The sequence below is a fragment of the Lissotriton helveticus genome, chromosome 8 (genome assembly GCF_964261635.1).
Source record: "Lissotriton helveticus chromosome 8, aLisHel1.1, whole genome shotgun sequence".
Classification (NCBI taxonomy): Eukaryota; Metazoa; Chordata; class Amphibia; order Caudata; family Salamandridae; genus Lissotriton; species Lissotriton helveticus.
The window spans coordinates 470624945-470641139 of record NC_136069.1 but is presented as its reverse complement, the minus strand read 5'-3'; positions in this window follow the sequence as shown (position 1 = coordinate 470641139).

Sequence of the window (16195 nt, the reverse complement as noted above, 5' to 3'; positions counted from 1 at the left end):
GCGCAGGCTTGCCCGGGCAAAGCCCGGGCCAAGGGCGGGCTCGTCCTTGGCCGTCATTGGCCGTAAGAGGCTAGGCTGGGCCTGGTCTCTTGGCTTGCTTGTTCTTCTGCCATTGATTGGACTATTCCTGGTAAAGTATATTGCCTAAGTGATTGTTTATAATATTATTCAAATAGGCTGGACATTGTGAGTAAGACAGCATGAACAATGGGCAAAAGGAAATTACTGAGTCCGAAGGGAATCAGGCACTACCCCGATACTCTGCGGACTTTACTGAGTTATTTAACTGGGGCAGTTGATGTCTTAGACAAACAGATCCACTCCGTGGAGGAGTCCATTGTGGGTTCGACTTCAGGGCTAAGTCAGGCGACACCTCCGAGTGATAACTCAATTCAACTAAATTCGGGGGGGCAAAATCTCGCAGAAATTAATGGTTGTATTCAAGTATGTACTGATGAAATCCAGTCCATCGGTAGCGAGTCACCTACCCAACCCCCCCAAAAAAAGCAAAGAAAACCAAGATCAGGTGCTCCTGCTATCCAAAACTCCCATACGGACCTGGACCCAGTTGTTGTACATCCTTCTCCTAGTATTTCCAAACACCAAACAAATGTGCCTCCCAAGAAGAAACAAGCAGGGCAGCCTAAAATTAAATCAAAGTTAAGAACTAGTTGTCCAGGTAACACAAGTACCCAGTCACAATCTGAGCTTCAGAAACTAACAGCGATAGTGGAAAGATTGGATTCATACTTAAGAGTTAGGTTAGACCAGTTATCCACTAGAGTGTCCAACGTGGAAAACCTTCTTCTGTCCAAAGTGATTCCATCAAATCCACCCGGAAGCCTAGACAAAGGCATAAATATGACCCTAAACACTGAGACAGAGAAACAATCAGCACTGGATAACGAAGGGGCAAAAAATACAAGGCTGGTCCCTCCGTCATCCAGTATGGTGTCGACAGAGAATATGCATTTAAACTTGGGAAGAAAAGGGGATACCCATTTATCATCAGGGTATATTAATAATCAGGTAACAGCTCCCCAAGTACAAATGCCTCCCTGTTCCCAGTGGTTCGGTCAGAGCAACTGTTTTACAGCTCCCCCGGTTGAGCGAAGGTCCGCAGACCCCCATCTGAACCTCCCACCAGAAGCCACCCCCTATGTTATTATTCTGGGAAACGCACCTGTATACCAATCACCTATAGAAGAATCATGGTCAGCCTTAAAAAACAAATCGCTGCACTGGCTGAGTAATAGGGTGGGGCTCCATAGTCAAATCTTTCAGGATTTTAAGATGGTAAGACGAGTCCAATGGGTGGGGGCAAGGGAGAAGGACTTGATGGGGGACTGCATAGTTTTGACTTTTAGTACGCCCCGACTGGTGAGGGAAATTTTGAACATTGGGCGAAACCATACAGCTAATATAGCAGGTATCAATATATTGCCGTTACGTTTCATTCTCTCATACTCGCGAAATTCCCATAAGACTCTGAGGCCAACACATGAGATCTCAGCTTACAACAGGTTTAACGCCCTATCAGGTCTAGATGATATTGAGTGACTGGACCGGGTCCTGGCAGATAGATCAGTAGCTTTTCCAACAATTTTACCACCTCGACGGGACCCAACTCTCCAAGGGGTAATACAAGCTATTCTACCAACGGATGATCCTTGTACCCAGGTTAAAAAAAGTGCAATACTCCACCTAGATCCGGCGTTTTCTGCTGAAAAGGCCATAGTCAAAAGGTCTATCCCAGTTTTATTACCTCAAAAAGTACTGCCCCGCCAGAAACTGAGAGCTAAGCATAAAATAAGGGGCACAAAATTGGACATTGTCTTTTGGAATGTTGCCAGCCTCCTTAATAAAATTACAAATGTTAATTGGCTGGAAACAGCAACGAAACATAACATCATAGGCTTACAGGAAACATGGCTTTGAACCCCCGTACATCTGTCGGGCTACAAGACTTATTTTTCAAAGGCCATTCAATCCCCTTCTGGGAGACCAAAAGGGGGCTTAATAATGTTTATTTCAAATGTTTTGGTGGTTGATAAAATTGAAGTCCTGAGTTTAGAAACTAACTTTCAGGTAATCATATTGTCTTTTAACAAGGCGTCCACTTTTATTTTGGTAAATTTTTATAATATTTGAAATCAATTGAATTAATTAAGGTTTTAAATAAGGTTTCCGTTTTATTACAAAATTCACGTTCAAAGTACATTAAAAATTCGGTAGCATTGATTTGGGGTGGTGATTTTAACATTTCACTTTGCAAGGGCAGCAGCACTAATAAATGTGGTATCCAAGATGAGGATGGGAATAACTCTACACATTTTGCTCACACAATTGTGGGAAATCGTATGAATGAAATATTGGTCACCGCTGAATTGGGGTTTGCCAACGAATTAGTAAGTCCCCCGGTTCCCTTTTCTTATACTTTGAATGGAAGAGGACTAAATAGCACAATTGATTTTATATTATTTTCTCATTGCTCTGCACCAATAACACGTAACTTCAAGACGCTAGGTAATGCAGTTAGTGACCATTTCCCTAATAGTTTGTCATTGAACAGCCCCTGTTCTTCGATTGAGCAGCATACTTGAGCATTTTGGATCAACAATCCCTAAACTTAGGCAGATTGAATGGATTTTCATTAAAATGGGGTAATGTGGACCAAGAACTAGTAACGGCTAAGATAGTAAAGCGAGCTACGCCTTCCCTGCACACCTGTCTCGACCCTATTGCTACTCCCGAGCAAGTATTGTATAGTTATGAGACCATTACTCACACGATTAAAGACAAACTATGTAGAAGGAAAACAAAAGGGATAACAAGAGGGGATGGTTTAACACTGAGTGCACAAAATCTTATACTAATTTAAAAATCGCACTGAATAGGGAAACAAGGGATAGGAACGAAATAACAAGACTAAGGAAAGCTTATAGTACAGCATTAAACAAACGAAAATCACAGATTAAAGATAGTTTATGGAACCAATTGCATGAGAGCTGCTCCCTGAAAGACAGTGCCACTTTCTGGAAAATAGTCAAGTCTCCTTTTCTCAACGCTGTAAGTGACCTTCCAAAACTGGCGGTAGCGGTAGATGCTCATGCCTGGGTCCAACATTTCTCAAATACTTTCAAACAAGAGACTAACATCACTCTGGGCCAACCCGAGTCCGCTAAACAAACAATCTATCCCATTCAGTTACATTTAACACATAAGGAAGTGACAAATGCCCTAATAACAGCCAAATCAGGAAAAGCTCCAGGTCCCGATGGGTTTCCTGTGGATCTTTTCAAGTATAAAATAGACCTATGGTCCCCCATTTTAACAAGAGTTCTAGATGCCGCCAGTAAGGTCGGCTTAGTCGAATCCTGGTCGACATCAATCCTGGTGCCGATTTTTTTAAAAGGCGATCGCCACAGTCCCATGTGCTATCGGCCCATATCGCTCCTGGACTCCCTCGGTAAAATCGCTGGGCGAATACTCTTGGAACGACTTCAGGCCTGGGCTTCCGACAAAAATATAATATCAGACCTACAGTATGGCTTCCGAGAGGGTTTGGGCACAGTAGATCAAGCTCTGAATCTCTCACTTTTAATAGAGAAGTATGTCCAATCAAAAGGAGGCTCTTTGCACATGGTCTATGTAGAACTGACATCAGCCTTCGACTGTGTCAATCACTCTAGACTTTGGGCGAATATTTTAGATATGGGGTGGATCCTCTGCTTGTGAATTTCTTACGAGAACTTTATTCGGAGGCCACCGCGAGAGTGAGACATGGGGTAGGAGGAGAACTCACCGAGCCCTTTAGGATAGAGAGGGGGGTCAGACAAGGGTGTGTTCTGGCCCCCTTCCTATTTACACTATACACCAACGGGCTCGAACTAGAGATGGTGAAAGGGAGTCAAGACCTGCCAGCAATACGTCGTCGGCCAAATCCAGCATTACTGTATGCCGACGACGCAGTAATTTTAGCAAGGACCCCTGTTCAACTCCAGCGATCATTAAACAACTATTGCAACTTCATGAACTCCCTTAGTCTCAAAGTAAATATAAAAAAGACTTATACCATGCATGCTGGCCCAAGACCAAAAAAACACGAGACATCTTTGTTAGTAATACCAGCCTAGAGTGCACAACATCCTATCCCTATTTAGGGATTCTAATAGATAATAAGCTTAAGTGGACAGCGGCTATCCAAGCCAGGAAACTAGCATTTTTGAGGGCCACCAAAGCACTGGTGGCATTTGCGCAAAAACTGGGAAAGAGATCCCCTCTTGAAATGTTAAAGATTTTCCAGGCAAAATGTATTACTGTCGCCAGTTACGGTTCAGGCCTATGGGGTCATCTAAATACTGATGATCTACAGAGAGTAGAGAACTCTTTTTTGCGTTACCTACTCGCTGTCCCTCAAGGCACTACGACATATGGATGCCATTTAGAAGTGGGGTTGGATCACATCTCGGATATTTTAAAGGATTAACCTATAATGTTATGGCGGCGTATCTGGACCACTGAACAGTGTGTTTTAACTCGTAGTTTGGTTGAGGAATGTATGGGTCTTGATAATATGCAAAATATAAGATGGCTAGCTTTTGTAAAGTCCTTTTTCGACGACTTAGGCCTTTTAAGGTATTTTACTCATCCACTCACTATCTCTGAAGTCCGAAGAAAGGAGCTAAAAAAAATATGTCTTCTCCATTTAAGTGAGCTACGTCTTTTTCAAGAAATAGGGAAAAGCTCAGTACAGCATCTGCTATCGGTCCAAACGACCTTTCTTATCCAACCTTATTTAACATACAATTTGAAAAAATTTTGTTAACTCGATTTAGATTAGATATGTTTCATCGGTTGATTTCATTTCCCCACCAGAAGGATTGGTCCAGGAACCTATCATTCTGTCCCTGTGATTGTAAGTCCCGACAATCTTCAATACATATATTGCTGTTCTGTAAGTTCTATGAAATCCCACGTAGGCGTTGGATTATCCCAATTTTACGAATAATGGGGCTCCGAACCTGTCGCCCTGCTTTTCTGGCACCACAATTTTTGGACTATGAATTATACGCTAAATCTTTAGCTTGTTTTTTTAAATTCTGTGTCAGTCACCGTCCCAATCTTAATTGTACTTAAATACTGCTATTATGTATTTCTATATTAAACTATGTAATTTTAATTATTTTTAATATTATAAGCATGATTATGTGTACTGTTATGGCTTTCAAAATTACGCAAACCGAATAAAGATGATTTGATTTGAGTGATTAGGAAAAAAGGAGGGTAGAGAGATGGTCTGGTTCACATGAAAATCTAACACCACCTTAGGAAGAAAACTGTATAGGGCTCTTTGGATCAGAGTGCCTGTATCTCGCTCACTCTGCGAGCTGACGTGATTGCTACCAAAAAAGCAGCCTTCCAAGAAATATGTTGTAAGGTTGCTTTATGTATGGGCTCGAAGGGTGGACCCATCAATTTCGATAGCACCAGGTTTAGCTCCCAGGGTGGCGACGAGGGTCGTACTGGAGGGTAGACTTTTTTCAAACCCTGCAGAAAATCCTTAACAGCTTGCAATTGGAAAAAAGAGGGTTGAGAGGGTGAGCGTCTATAAGCCGTTATAGCTGCCAAATGCACCTTAATGGAATTAAACCTCAACCCTGCTTTTGCCAGATAAAGAAGGTAAGGGAGAATGACCTCTTCCTGACCCTTGATAGGATTACAATTGTTCTGCATACACCACAAGCAAAAACTCTTTCACTTGCATACATAAGAATGCCTTGTAGAAGGTCTTCTTGCTTCTTTCAAAATGAACATGCAGTCCTGCGGCAGTGCTAGATGGCCGTATTGTAGGACGTCAGGAGCCATGCTGCCAAGTTCAGTGAGGGAAGGTTGGGATGATGAATCCTCCCGTTCATCTTGGATAGCAGGTCCGGCCTGCACGGCAGCATCCTGTAAGGACACTCTGATAGATGTAGAAGGTCCGGGTACCACCACTGCCTCGGCCAGTCTGGGGCAATGAGAATCATCCTCGTGGACGAGTGAGCTAGCTTGTTCACCACCTTTGGGATCAGCGGAAGGGGGGGAAAGGCGTACACAAATGCCCCTGACCAGTCTATCAAAAGGGCATTCCCTTTCGATCCTGGGCAGTAAAACCGTGAGGCAAAGTGTCGGCATTTGGTGTTTTCGTCGTCCGCGAAGAGATCTATGGAGGGACGACCCCAGGACTGGAAGATGTCTTTGACGACCTCGTCGTTGAGAACCCAGTCCTCTCTGTCTTCGAAATGATGTCTGAGAGCGTCTGTTCTCACGTTCTGCTCTCCTGGCAGATGGACTGCTGTGACTGACAGATTCCGAGCCAGAAGCCAATGCCACAGATTTTGTGCCTCCAGGCAAAGGGTACGTGAACGTGTTCCTCCCTGTTTGTTCAAGTAGTACATGGTGGTGGTGTTGTCCATTTGTACTAACACTGATGTTGCTTGAATCGAGGGCAGGAAAGCTTTGAGGGCTAGATGGACTACCCTCAGCTCCAACATGTTGATGTGGTAGGAGCGCTCTTTGGGAAACCACAGTCCTTGTGTCTGGAGATGTCCCATGTGCGCCCCCAACCTTGTAGCGAGGCATCTGTGATCAGTGTCTGTGCAGGCGGAGGTTGATAGAACGGAATTCCGACTTGCATATTTTGTCTTTTCATCCACCAAGGTTTGGACTCGCGAGCTGCGTTTGACAAAGTTATGTTGTCGTCCCAGCGAGCTGACTGCTGGTCCCACTTGTCCTCCAGATCCTGCTGGAGAGGTCGCATTCGTAGTCTGGCATTGGGGACCAGGAAGATGCAGGATGCCATCGACCCTAGCAGAGAGGCAATCCGCCACACCGGCAACTTCTTGTTGTGCAGAACCAGTTGGCATTTCTGAATGATGGAACACTGTCTCTCCTCCGAAGGAAACACTTTTCCTACCTCGGAGTCTAACAGAGCTCCTAAGAAATTTATTTTCTGTGTCGATTGTGAAGTTGACTTGCTGAAATTTACATGTAGGCCCAGCCGGTGTCATAGGTCGATGTATCTCAGGAAATAGTGCCTTACACTGTCCGGGGAAGGACCCTTCAATAGCCAGTCATCCAAGTACGGGTACACGAAGACACCCCTGCGGCACAGAGCGTCTGCTACCACCGCTATGCACTTTGTGAACACTCCGGGGCCTGACTTCAACCCGAATGGGAGGACTTTAAACTGGTAATGAGCTGATCCCACCCCGAACTGCAGGAATTGTCTGTGACGTTGAGTGATCGGAACATGGAAGTATGCATCTTGTAGATCCAACGAACACATCCAAATCTCCCTGTCTGAGATGTGGCTATATTTGATGAAGCACCAACATGCAAAACATTTCCTTCTTGATGTCAGGTTGAGTGTCCACAAGTCCAGAATGGGTCTGTACTCTGCTTGTTGGCCCTTTTCTTGACCAGAAAATATCTTGAGTAAACTCCTTTCCCTCTTTTAGATACTGGTACCCTCTCGATGGCTGACTTTTTGATAAGGGTGGCCACTTCTTTTTGCAGGAGTTTTAACTGGTGACCCGATGTTGGCATTGGAGGGATTGAAGGAGGTCGATGTTGAAAATGAAGAGAGAATCCATTCTGAAGTGTAGCTAACACCCAGCGATCTTTTGTGATAGCTCACCACTCTTCGATATGATTTGAGATACTTCCCCACACTGGAGTGGTCAACGGCGCTGGGGGAAGGAAGAACTCATTTGGATTGCGTCTTGTTGGAGTTGTTTCCTTGACGCTGATTTCCTCCACCTCTGAGGAGCGCCTGCCTCTGTATGGTGACTTTTGTTGCCCATGTTGATCTTGATTCTTCTGCCACTGAGGGGTTTGAATTCTCTGTTGGGAAGATCACCGATTTGTAAGGGCGGAATCTCTTACGGAATTCTTTTTTCTTTTCCAGGCCAACAGCCTTTAGTGTGTCTAGTTCCGTTTTGATACATTGCATTTCCTCATCAGTGTGTGAACCAAACAAGGATGATCCAGAGAAAGGCAGGTTGAGGATACGTCACCGCGCTTCCGGTTTAAGCGCTGTGAGTCGCAGCCAAGATGATCTCCGTGCGCATACCCCATGAGCATATCCAAGCGCTGATAGGGTAGCTCCATCAGCTGCAGCGCTAATGATCTGATTGGAACCCTGGCTGCCCTCCGTAAGGATTTCTTCAAAATCCCTGCGATCCTCCTGAGGAAGCTTCTCAGTGAAGCGTTGTAGAGAATCCCACATGGATCTATCGTAGCGGCCCAGGAGCGCCTCCGCATTTGATACTTTTAGCAAGGAAGCCGAGGTGCCACACACCCTCCGTTCCCAGGCATCTTGTGTCTTGCTCTCCTTGTCTGGTGGTACAGTGGAGGAAGATGCAACAGCATGGGTCTTACTTGCCGCCACAATTATTGCTGAATCCGGGGGAGGGTCGGCTCTGAGGAAGAGTGGATCATCCTCTGGCGAACAATATTTTTTCAGAACCCTCGCTGGAGCAGAATTAACCTTCGTTGGCGTGAGGAAAACTTCCATGACCGTTTCTATGATGCCCGGAACGAAGGGGAGCAGAGGTTTAGTTGCTGTCTTGTGATGCAGGGTTTCAAAGATCACTGAAGACTTGCTTTAGCCAGCTGGCATAGAAATACCTAGCTTAAGTGCCCCTCTGCCCAGAATGTCTTGAAATGTGTAGATGTCATCCACTGGAGAGATTCTCGTTGGTGGACTGTCCGTCAGAGTTGGAGAATAGTCTCAATGCAAATTTTGAGAAGAAGACGAGGAAGGAGTAGGAGACCTGTGCACTCTCCTTCTGCTCCTTGATCTGGACCTCCGTCTGCGTAAATGCACCGAGGTGCGGGTCCGTTCCCTGGCTCTTGAAGGGAATCGATCCTGATCCACTGCTTGGATCAAACGAGCCAATGGAGACCTGGGTTGGGGACTGGAGTACTCCAGCGCTGTTGTGTTCTTCTCAGGAGCCCAGAGATGCAATGGTGTGTACCATCTAGGTGACAACCTGATGGAAGGCGACTTCTGCCCTTCTCTTCTCTCAGGAGATTGTGCCGGAGAGATGGGTTCACCTCTTCATGCAATGACCTTGCTGGTGAATGTCTTGACACTGGGTTGTCCGAAGACGAGATTACCACCTCCGGGGATCTGAATGTTGACCCTCGGTGCGAATCATGAGAGCCTGAAGGTGATGACGATAGGCTCACTGGAAAAGAGGCCTCTCTGGAGGGCACTTAGACAGAGATCTGGAGCATCTATGTGCTGCCTGGGATCCTGACGGAGACATCTGCCTCGAGGAAGACCTCCTCTTCTTAGAAGGGGGGCTTGAACGTACCATAGAACGTGCCCTGGACTTCGAACGCCTCTCCGATGCCGATGCAGCCTCCTTCCTTGACGTTGTATCAGCAGATTTCTGTCTCGACGTCGACCGGTGATGTGCCGGCGAAAGAGTTCTCACTCTCGACATCGGTCTTGTAGGCGTCTTCTGCCTCGACGTCGAGGTTTGTTGAATCGACTTTGAAGAACCATGCTGCTGCGTTGACGCTGAAGGAGGTGTCTTGTGCCTCGACGCCGAAAACCAGTGAACTGATCTTGGCGGAGACCTGTAACTCTACGTCAAACGCCGGTGCTACGACGGAGCGCTGTGCCTCGGCGTCGATCGCCATGGCGACGACTGAGTGATCTGTCTCGATGTCGTATGCCCACCTGGCGACGACGGAGACCTGCCTCTCGACGTTGAACGCCGCCTGGTTGACGTCAACGGAGGAACCGATACCTTCGACGGCGAAGTCTTCCCCGTCGAGTGAAGATGCGCCGTCATCAAAATCTTCGAAGTTTTCGTCGTCTTAGGCAGCTTCGACGTCGATCCAGACACCGATGGAGAACAGGTCGGGACTTCTCTCGACGTCGACCGGGTTCTCTTTTTCTACTGCCTTTTAAGAGACCTACCTCTTTCAGAGAGGCCATAAATCCAAATTCTCTCTCTCTCTCCGTAAGGGTTCTCCTTGACAAGTTCTTGCAATGATGACAGCTGTCTGAAGAATGTGTCTCAGGAAGACAGAGGATACACACAGGGTGTGTATCAGTCCTGGCCTTCTTCTTGCCACAGGAAGGGCAAGGGTCGAAAAGGGAAGGCATTTTTGACAAAAATAAACCTTTTCTGTAGCACAAAAAAGGCAGCACCTACACTCTGGAGTCAAAAGACGTCGAGTGAAAGTGAAAAACTTAAAGATTATCAGAATATTTTTGACAGAAAGTCAAATAGGTAGGAGCTGAAAATCCAGGGTCCTGGAACAACTGACCTAACTGTCACCCCTGAGGTATGATGGGAAGCCCAGGGTCATGCCTGCCTTAAAGGCACGGTGCCAGTTTTGTTGAAAATGCTTTCATTTTCTATGCTTTTGGTTTGCAATGCAGCCTGTAGGCTAACAATGTCTACTTTATGCTTTTTGTTTGCAATGCAGCCTGTACGCTAACAATGTCCACTTTATTTGCAGTTTTCATGATATAGGAGTGTTTGGCTCTTTAAAAAACAGAGTTCAAGGGTTACTTGCCCTCATGTGTTTTTATGTTTGCAAATAATCTTTCTATGGGTAATTCCATTGTTTAGCCTCCTAGGGGGAGCTGCATTGTTATAAGAAAAAATTATATATGTACATACATATATGTAGCGCTGTATATATGTGATTTCCATATTTCATTTTTATATTATTTCCGGGGTCCCCGCACATGGGTGGGAATATTCAGTGCTTATGATTATTGATGAGGATCCCCATGGAAGAGAAACACATGTATTTCCGTGCTCAAATTAGAAGAGCACTCTGCTGTCATTGCGAGGTCATTGCTATTGTCGGAGTCTCAGCTCAGCTGATTACTGTTTACGCGCTGCGAGGAGGGATGTCCAACTTGTGACCAAGACGGGACCTACATACCTTGCCTTCAGGTAATGAGGACTTAGATCATCCAGTAGGGGATTCTTAGCAAAGCACCCGCCCTAGGTAACTAGGTTAGAGAATGTATAGTCGGAGTACACTATACCCAGTACTTATATGCCAGCATATAGACACTGTTTTAGCACGAAGATGGAATCATTCATTCTTTTCACTTTCCTTATACTGCTATTCACTTTTATCTGCTTCTGTCTATTTATCATTGCAGCACATATATTTTATACAAGAATCACAATGGTTCAATAAATATTGAAAACGCCCCTAGTTCTTGTGTATCTCTCTGAGTGAGCACGAGTGACTGAGCGAAAAGATTCTAGATCGGTTACCACAATTCCCTGGGGAGTCAGGGTTGGCATGTTCTGAGGTTGCCCAAACCATTTGTCACCTTGCTAGGTTTAGGAGTACTTATGGTGGCACTGTTGCTAGCAGGTCTATAGGCCAACATATCCTGAGGAGGTGCATGGAATCAATTTAGCACCATCCCAATATTTATGTTGTCCAACAAAAGAACAGTTTCTACTAAAAGGTGGAAACTGTATGACATGGCACCCAATGTTTGTTGGACAAAATAAGCCATGGCAACAGAAATTCTAGAATGTTTTGTTGACCAGGCAACGTATGATGAACTTTCTGTACACTTGACAAGAGTAGATCACATAATTTTGGGATGTGCTCACATGGGCTACAAATGTAACTTTAGATAATCAAAAATTGTCCACCTCAATGTTCTGTTTCTGGGATATAAGTTGTCAAGTAAAAACAGAAGCCTGGTGACACACTTCTTAGAGAAGTGTGTGCTTCGACAGGCTCCAACACCGTTGAAGAGGTTACAATCCATATTAGGATTTCTAAATTTTGGCAACACGTATGTTCCAGATTTCACAGAATGGGTTAAATCATTCTATGACCTGAAACCCAATGTTACCATACCTGGCTGCTGAAAGCTGAATTACCAGAGTTGATGTCCTGCCACCTGTAGTCAACTGCTGTTTAACCTTAGCTTATCCATCACTGTACCCATATCTTTCCTGAAGCCCTCTCAACACCGCCTGTTTCTTAGGGCAATATTGGACACAACATCGCTCCAAGTCTTTCCCCCTACTTTTAGGACCCAGGACAATTGTATATGATTCTGATGTTTGGGGGGATTCGTGCATTCCTGTCCTGATGGTTCTACATCTGTTAAGTCTAGTACCTTCCTGCATCCACCTGGTCACCTCTGCATGAGATCACAGACACCTGGTCTCCAGAAGAACAGCTTATGCATATCAGTCTGCACAAACTGAGGATGATTCAGTTGGGGCTCAAGTTATTTCTTCCATCCCTTCAGGGACTGTCTATTCAGATCTTGACAGATAGCACAACCGCAAGGTGGTACGTCAGCAAATAGAGAATACTGTGATTTCACCTTCTCTGTTGATAAACAATGAGGTTCTGGTTTGGCACTCACCAGCACAAAATGTGTCTGGTTGCATACCATCTGGTGGGCTCTCTGAACACCAAAGCTGACAGCCTCAAGTGGACCCGTTTGCCACCCTCAGCAACATGTATGGTCCACAGTTTCTATGCTCTCCAGTATCTATTGCAAGGAGACTTTTTTTAAAACATTTTTATTGGTTTATACATACATCTAAATAACACTTACAATGCAGAATCTTGGGCTATATAGTTTACAAGACTCAGGGCCAGATGTAGGTGGCCCAATATCGGTCGGTAACGGCCAAAATTACCGAATTTCGGCCGTTACCGACCGGTATTGGGCATTTGGGATGTAGGTGGCTACATTTCAGATTCGGTAATTTAAGGAATCAGTCAATTACTGAATCTGAAATGTAGGGAGCACTCAAATGAGTGCATTGCACAGTTAAGGATTCGGTATTTACCACCAAATAAAGGTTGGTGGTAAATTTTGAAAACCTTAAAAAAAAGCAATTATGGGCTTTTTTACTGTGCCATGTGGCAGACATACATGCCCTTAGGGCATGTATGTGTGCTACATGTGCACCCATGCACTGTTCAGGGGTGCAACAGTTTGTCAATGTGACACCCTGCCACGCTTGCATGAGTTCCCCCTATTACCGATTCGGTATTCACCGAATCGGTAATATTGAATGGCTTCCCATTCATAGGCCCATAGGAATGAATTGGAATCACCGAATCGGTAAATACCGATTCTTAATTACCGAATCTTACCGATTCGGTAATTTTTACAGAAAATGTATCTACATCCCATTTACCTATTCTTAAATACCCAATCAGTAAAATTCGGTATTTAAGAATAGGTAAATTGGGATTACCTACATCTGGCCCTCAGTCTATTATCCTAGATTAATGTCCTTCCTTTTGCGAGGACTACTAGCTAAGCCATCTCGATTACAGCTTACAACAGGACTAATGATAATCATTTAACCATCAACTTGACTGGGCTGAATCGATAGCTTCAACATTCCCTCCCCTCTCCCTCACCCTCCCTCTTCACCCCTAGACGTGTCATGGCGGGCTAGTTCTATAACAATAACGGATAGAGGTCTGGTTCCCCTCCTCCTCGATCTCAACATCTGTTCCCAACAGGTCATATATCCATTCAAGCCAGTAAGCTAATTCAGGGTTGCTAATCTTCTCGCTCCCATCTATAGGAAGGCTCATTTCCACTCACCACGGTGTCGTAAGCTCCCACTAGATTCACTCTGGAGGCACGTTTCTTCAACTATTGTCCTCCGGGGTTCTAACTTGTTGCCTGATCCATCTGCCTCTGGCCGACTCAAGTGAGCCCTTCCCTCTCTTAGCATTTCTAATTCTAAGACTGAAATCTGCACATCGGCAACATGGGAATCCCTACATACAATTGCTAAGCACTACAGCCTGGTCCCCGAATTCCAAAGGGACAGCAGATTTTTCTGACCATCACTTTAAGTCCCTCCTTCGAGTGATATAGTGCATGGGTATCTGTGAGGAAGTTGCAGGTAGAAGTATGCATCAGAAGAAAAAGTTATTTACCATTGGTAATGATCTTTCTGGTGGGTACGCTATCTGCAGATTCCTCACCTGTCCCACCCTCATCACTGTCTTGAAGGATGGGCATGGGCCATTTCATAACATCTCAATGTTGTCCTGCACATAGTCACCTTAATGAGGTTCCAAGAATTTGTTGAACTGCAATGTTATGTTACAGATGTAGCTCTCATACTACTGCCTTGGTTTGGAAAACATGGATAGGAACAGATATTGGATAGACAGGGTTGGGTGCTTTATGGTTCCTCTGGGGTCAATGGCCATTGGCATGGGAGAGCTATGAAAGGTTTCTGGCTCCAGTCTGTGCCTGGGGATATTAAAAAAGTGAGAAATCTGTGGTTAAATATTCTATATTCCAAGAAGGAGGGAATAAGAAGTGATTTAGGGTGTGTTCACCTCCCAAACATCTAACCATTCAGAAACAACAAGAAGGAACCCTGTGAGGGTCCCACGGTAGTACAACAGGAAGAAGTGACTAATGAGTTGTAACCTAATCTCCCTTGATGGTCTGTGCCTGATTTCCGACCTGTGATACAAACAGAAGAAAAAATAAGTGAGACAAAAAAAGGACACAGGCAGGAAATACAAACATTCCCAGACACTAAGAAAGGACTCTACTCTCAAAAGCAAGAAGACGGAGACAGGGTACGATAGGAAGGACTACAGAAGGAGGAGCCGGGTTCGCACATGGGCGGGACTATTTCACTAGATTATGACTATACACAGAGATCCCCTACTACAGAACTTGCAATTTCCCATCGATCTTAATCCGGAGTCGGGCCGGATACAGCATGGCATATTTAACATTCGCTTTTTGTAGGGAGCGCTTAATAGCTATATATTTGCGGCGAGCTTCTTACACCATGGGTGTGAAGTCTGGGAAGATTGCAATGGTCGATCCCTGGTAGGTGAGGGAGCCACATTCCCTTGAAAGCCTGAGAGCCGCATCACGGTCCTGGCAATTCAGGAGTTTGGCAATATTCATTCTTGGGGTTGCTCCAGGCACCAGGCGAGGTTCCAGTGTGCGATGTGCGCGTCCCACAGCAAAGTTGGCAGAGAGAGTTTCCCTCCCAAATATCTCCTAAAGGCACCGATTCTACAAACTTAGCCAAGGGGCCAGTGTCTGTGGATTTGGCCCCGCCAGCAATGCGGACATTACAGCAGCGCGAGCGTGCCTCTAAATCTTCGGCCTTAGTAGGGAGTTGTTTTAGTAGGCTCCCCGCCATTCCAGACGCTTCTGCGCGGTTGGCTGTGTGTCCTCTAAATCAGAGATTCGTTGTTCAGAAGCATTCATTCGAGCGTCCTGGGCTTCAAGGCATCCGTGGATGTCATCTAGCTGGGTAGTGAGAGTGTCCAAATGATTATCGACGGCCTGGAAGCCGGCCCATAACTCCGCCATTATGGCTGCATGCCCTCTAGTTGGCTAACTTGGTCCCATTTCTTGAGTGAAGTATATTGATTAGTGTACATCGTTTATTTCTATAGGTTCTTCTTCTATCTTCTTACTTCTAAAAAACCAGGCAATGGGACCCCATTTCCCGCATTCATAACACTGATGGCCCGGGTGATGTGATGTTTCTAGCTTGCCTGATCGGGGATTTAGTGAATCCTGACCTAGGTTCAGTGGCTTCTTTGAGAACATCTAATTATAGGGATTTGACATAGGCTTTGATACTTTTAAGTTTTTGGGAAAATTACAGAGTGGTTGAGCTCTGGAAAAGGTGGCAGTCATTTCAGCAGCTTTTTCCAGTGAGAGTTTCAGGTGTTGCTTTAACCACCTTTGTGTGGGTACAGGTAAGGAGTCTACATATTTCTCCAAGTACATTTTAGACATAATCTCCTTCTTGGTTGCTTTTTGGGGTTTAAGCCACCGTTCAGCAGCATCCTTCATTTTAAAGAAGAGGGTCCTTGAGGTATCACCAGGTAAGACTTGTTTGTTCTGAAATTGTAGACAATGTGTTTCCTCATCAACCCCAAGCCTGTCAAGTATAATCTTCTTAATTTCCATGTAGGGTATATGCCCACTGATATTGGCAGCTTGGTAAGCAGCCTGTGCTTCTCTGAAGGAGCCAGATAATGTGCCCACCTCTCAACTGGCCACAGTCTGGCTTGGGCTTGTGCTACCTTCTCAAAATTGAGACTATGGTTACAATTTGCAGTTGACCCGCAGACACTTTTTGTAACTGTTCTACCTAGGTTTTCA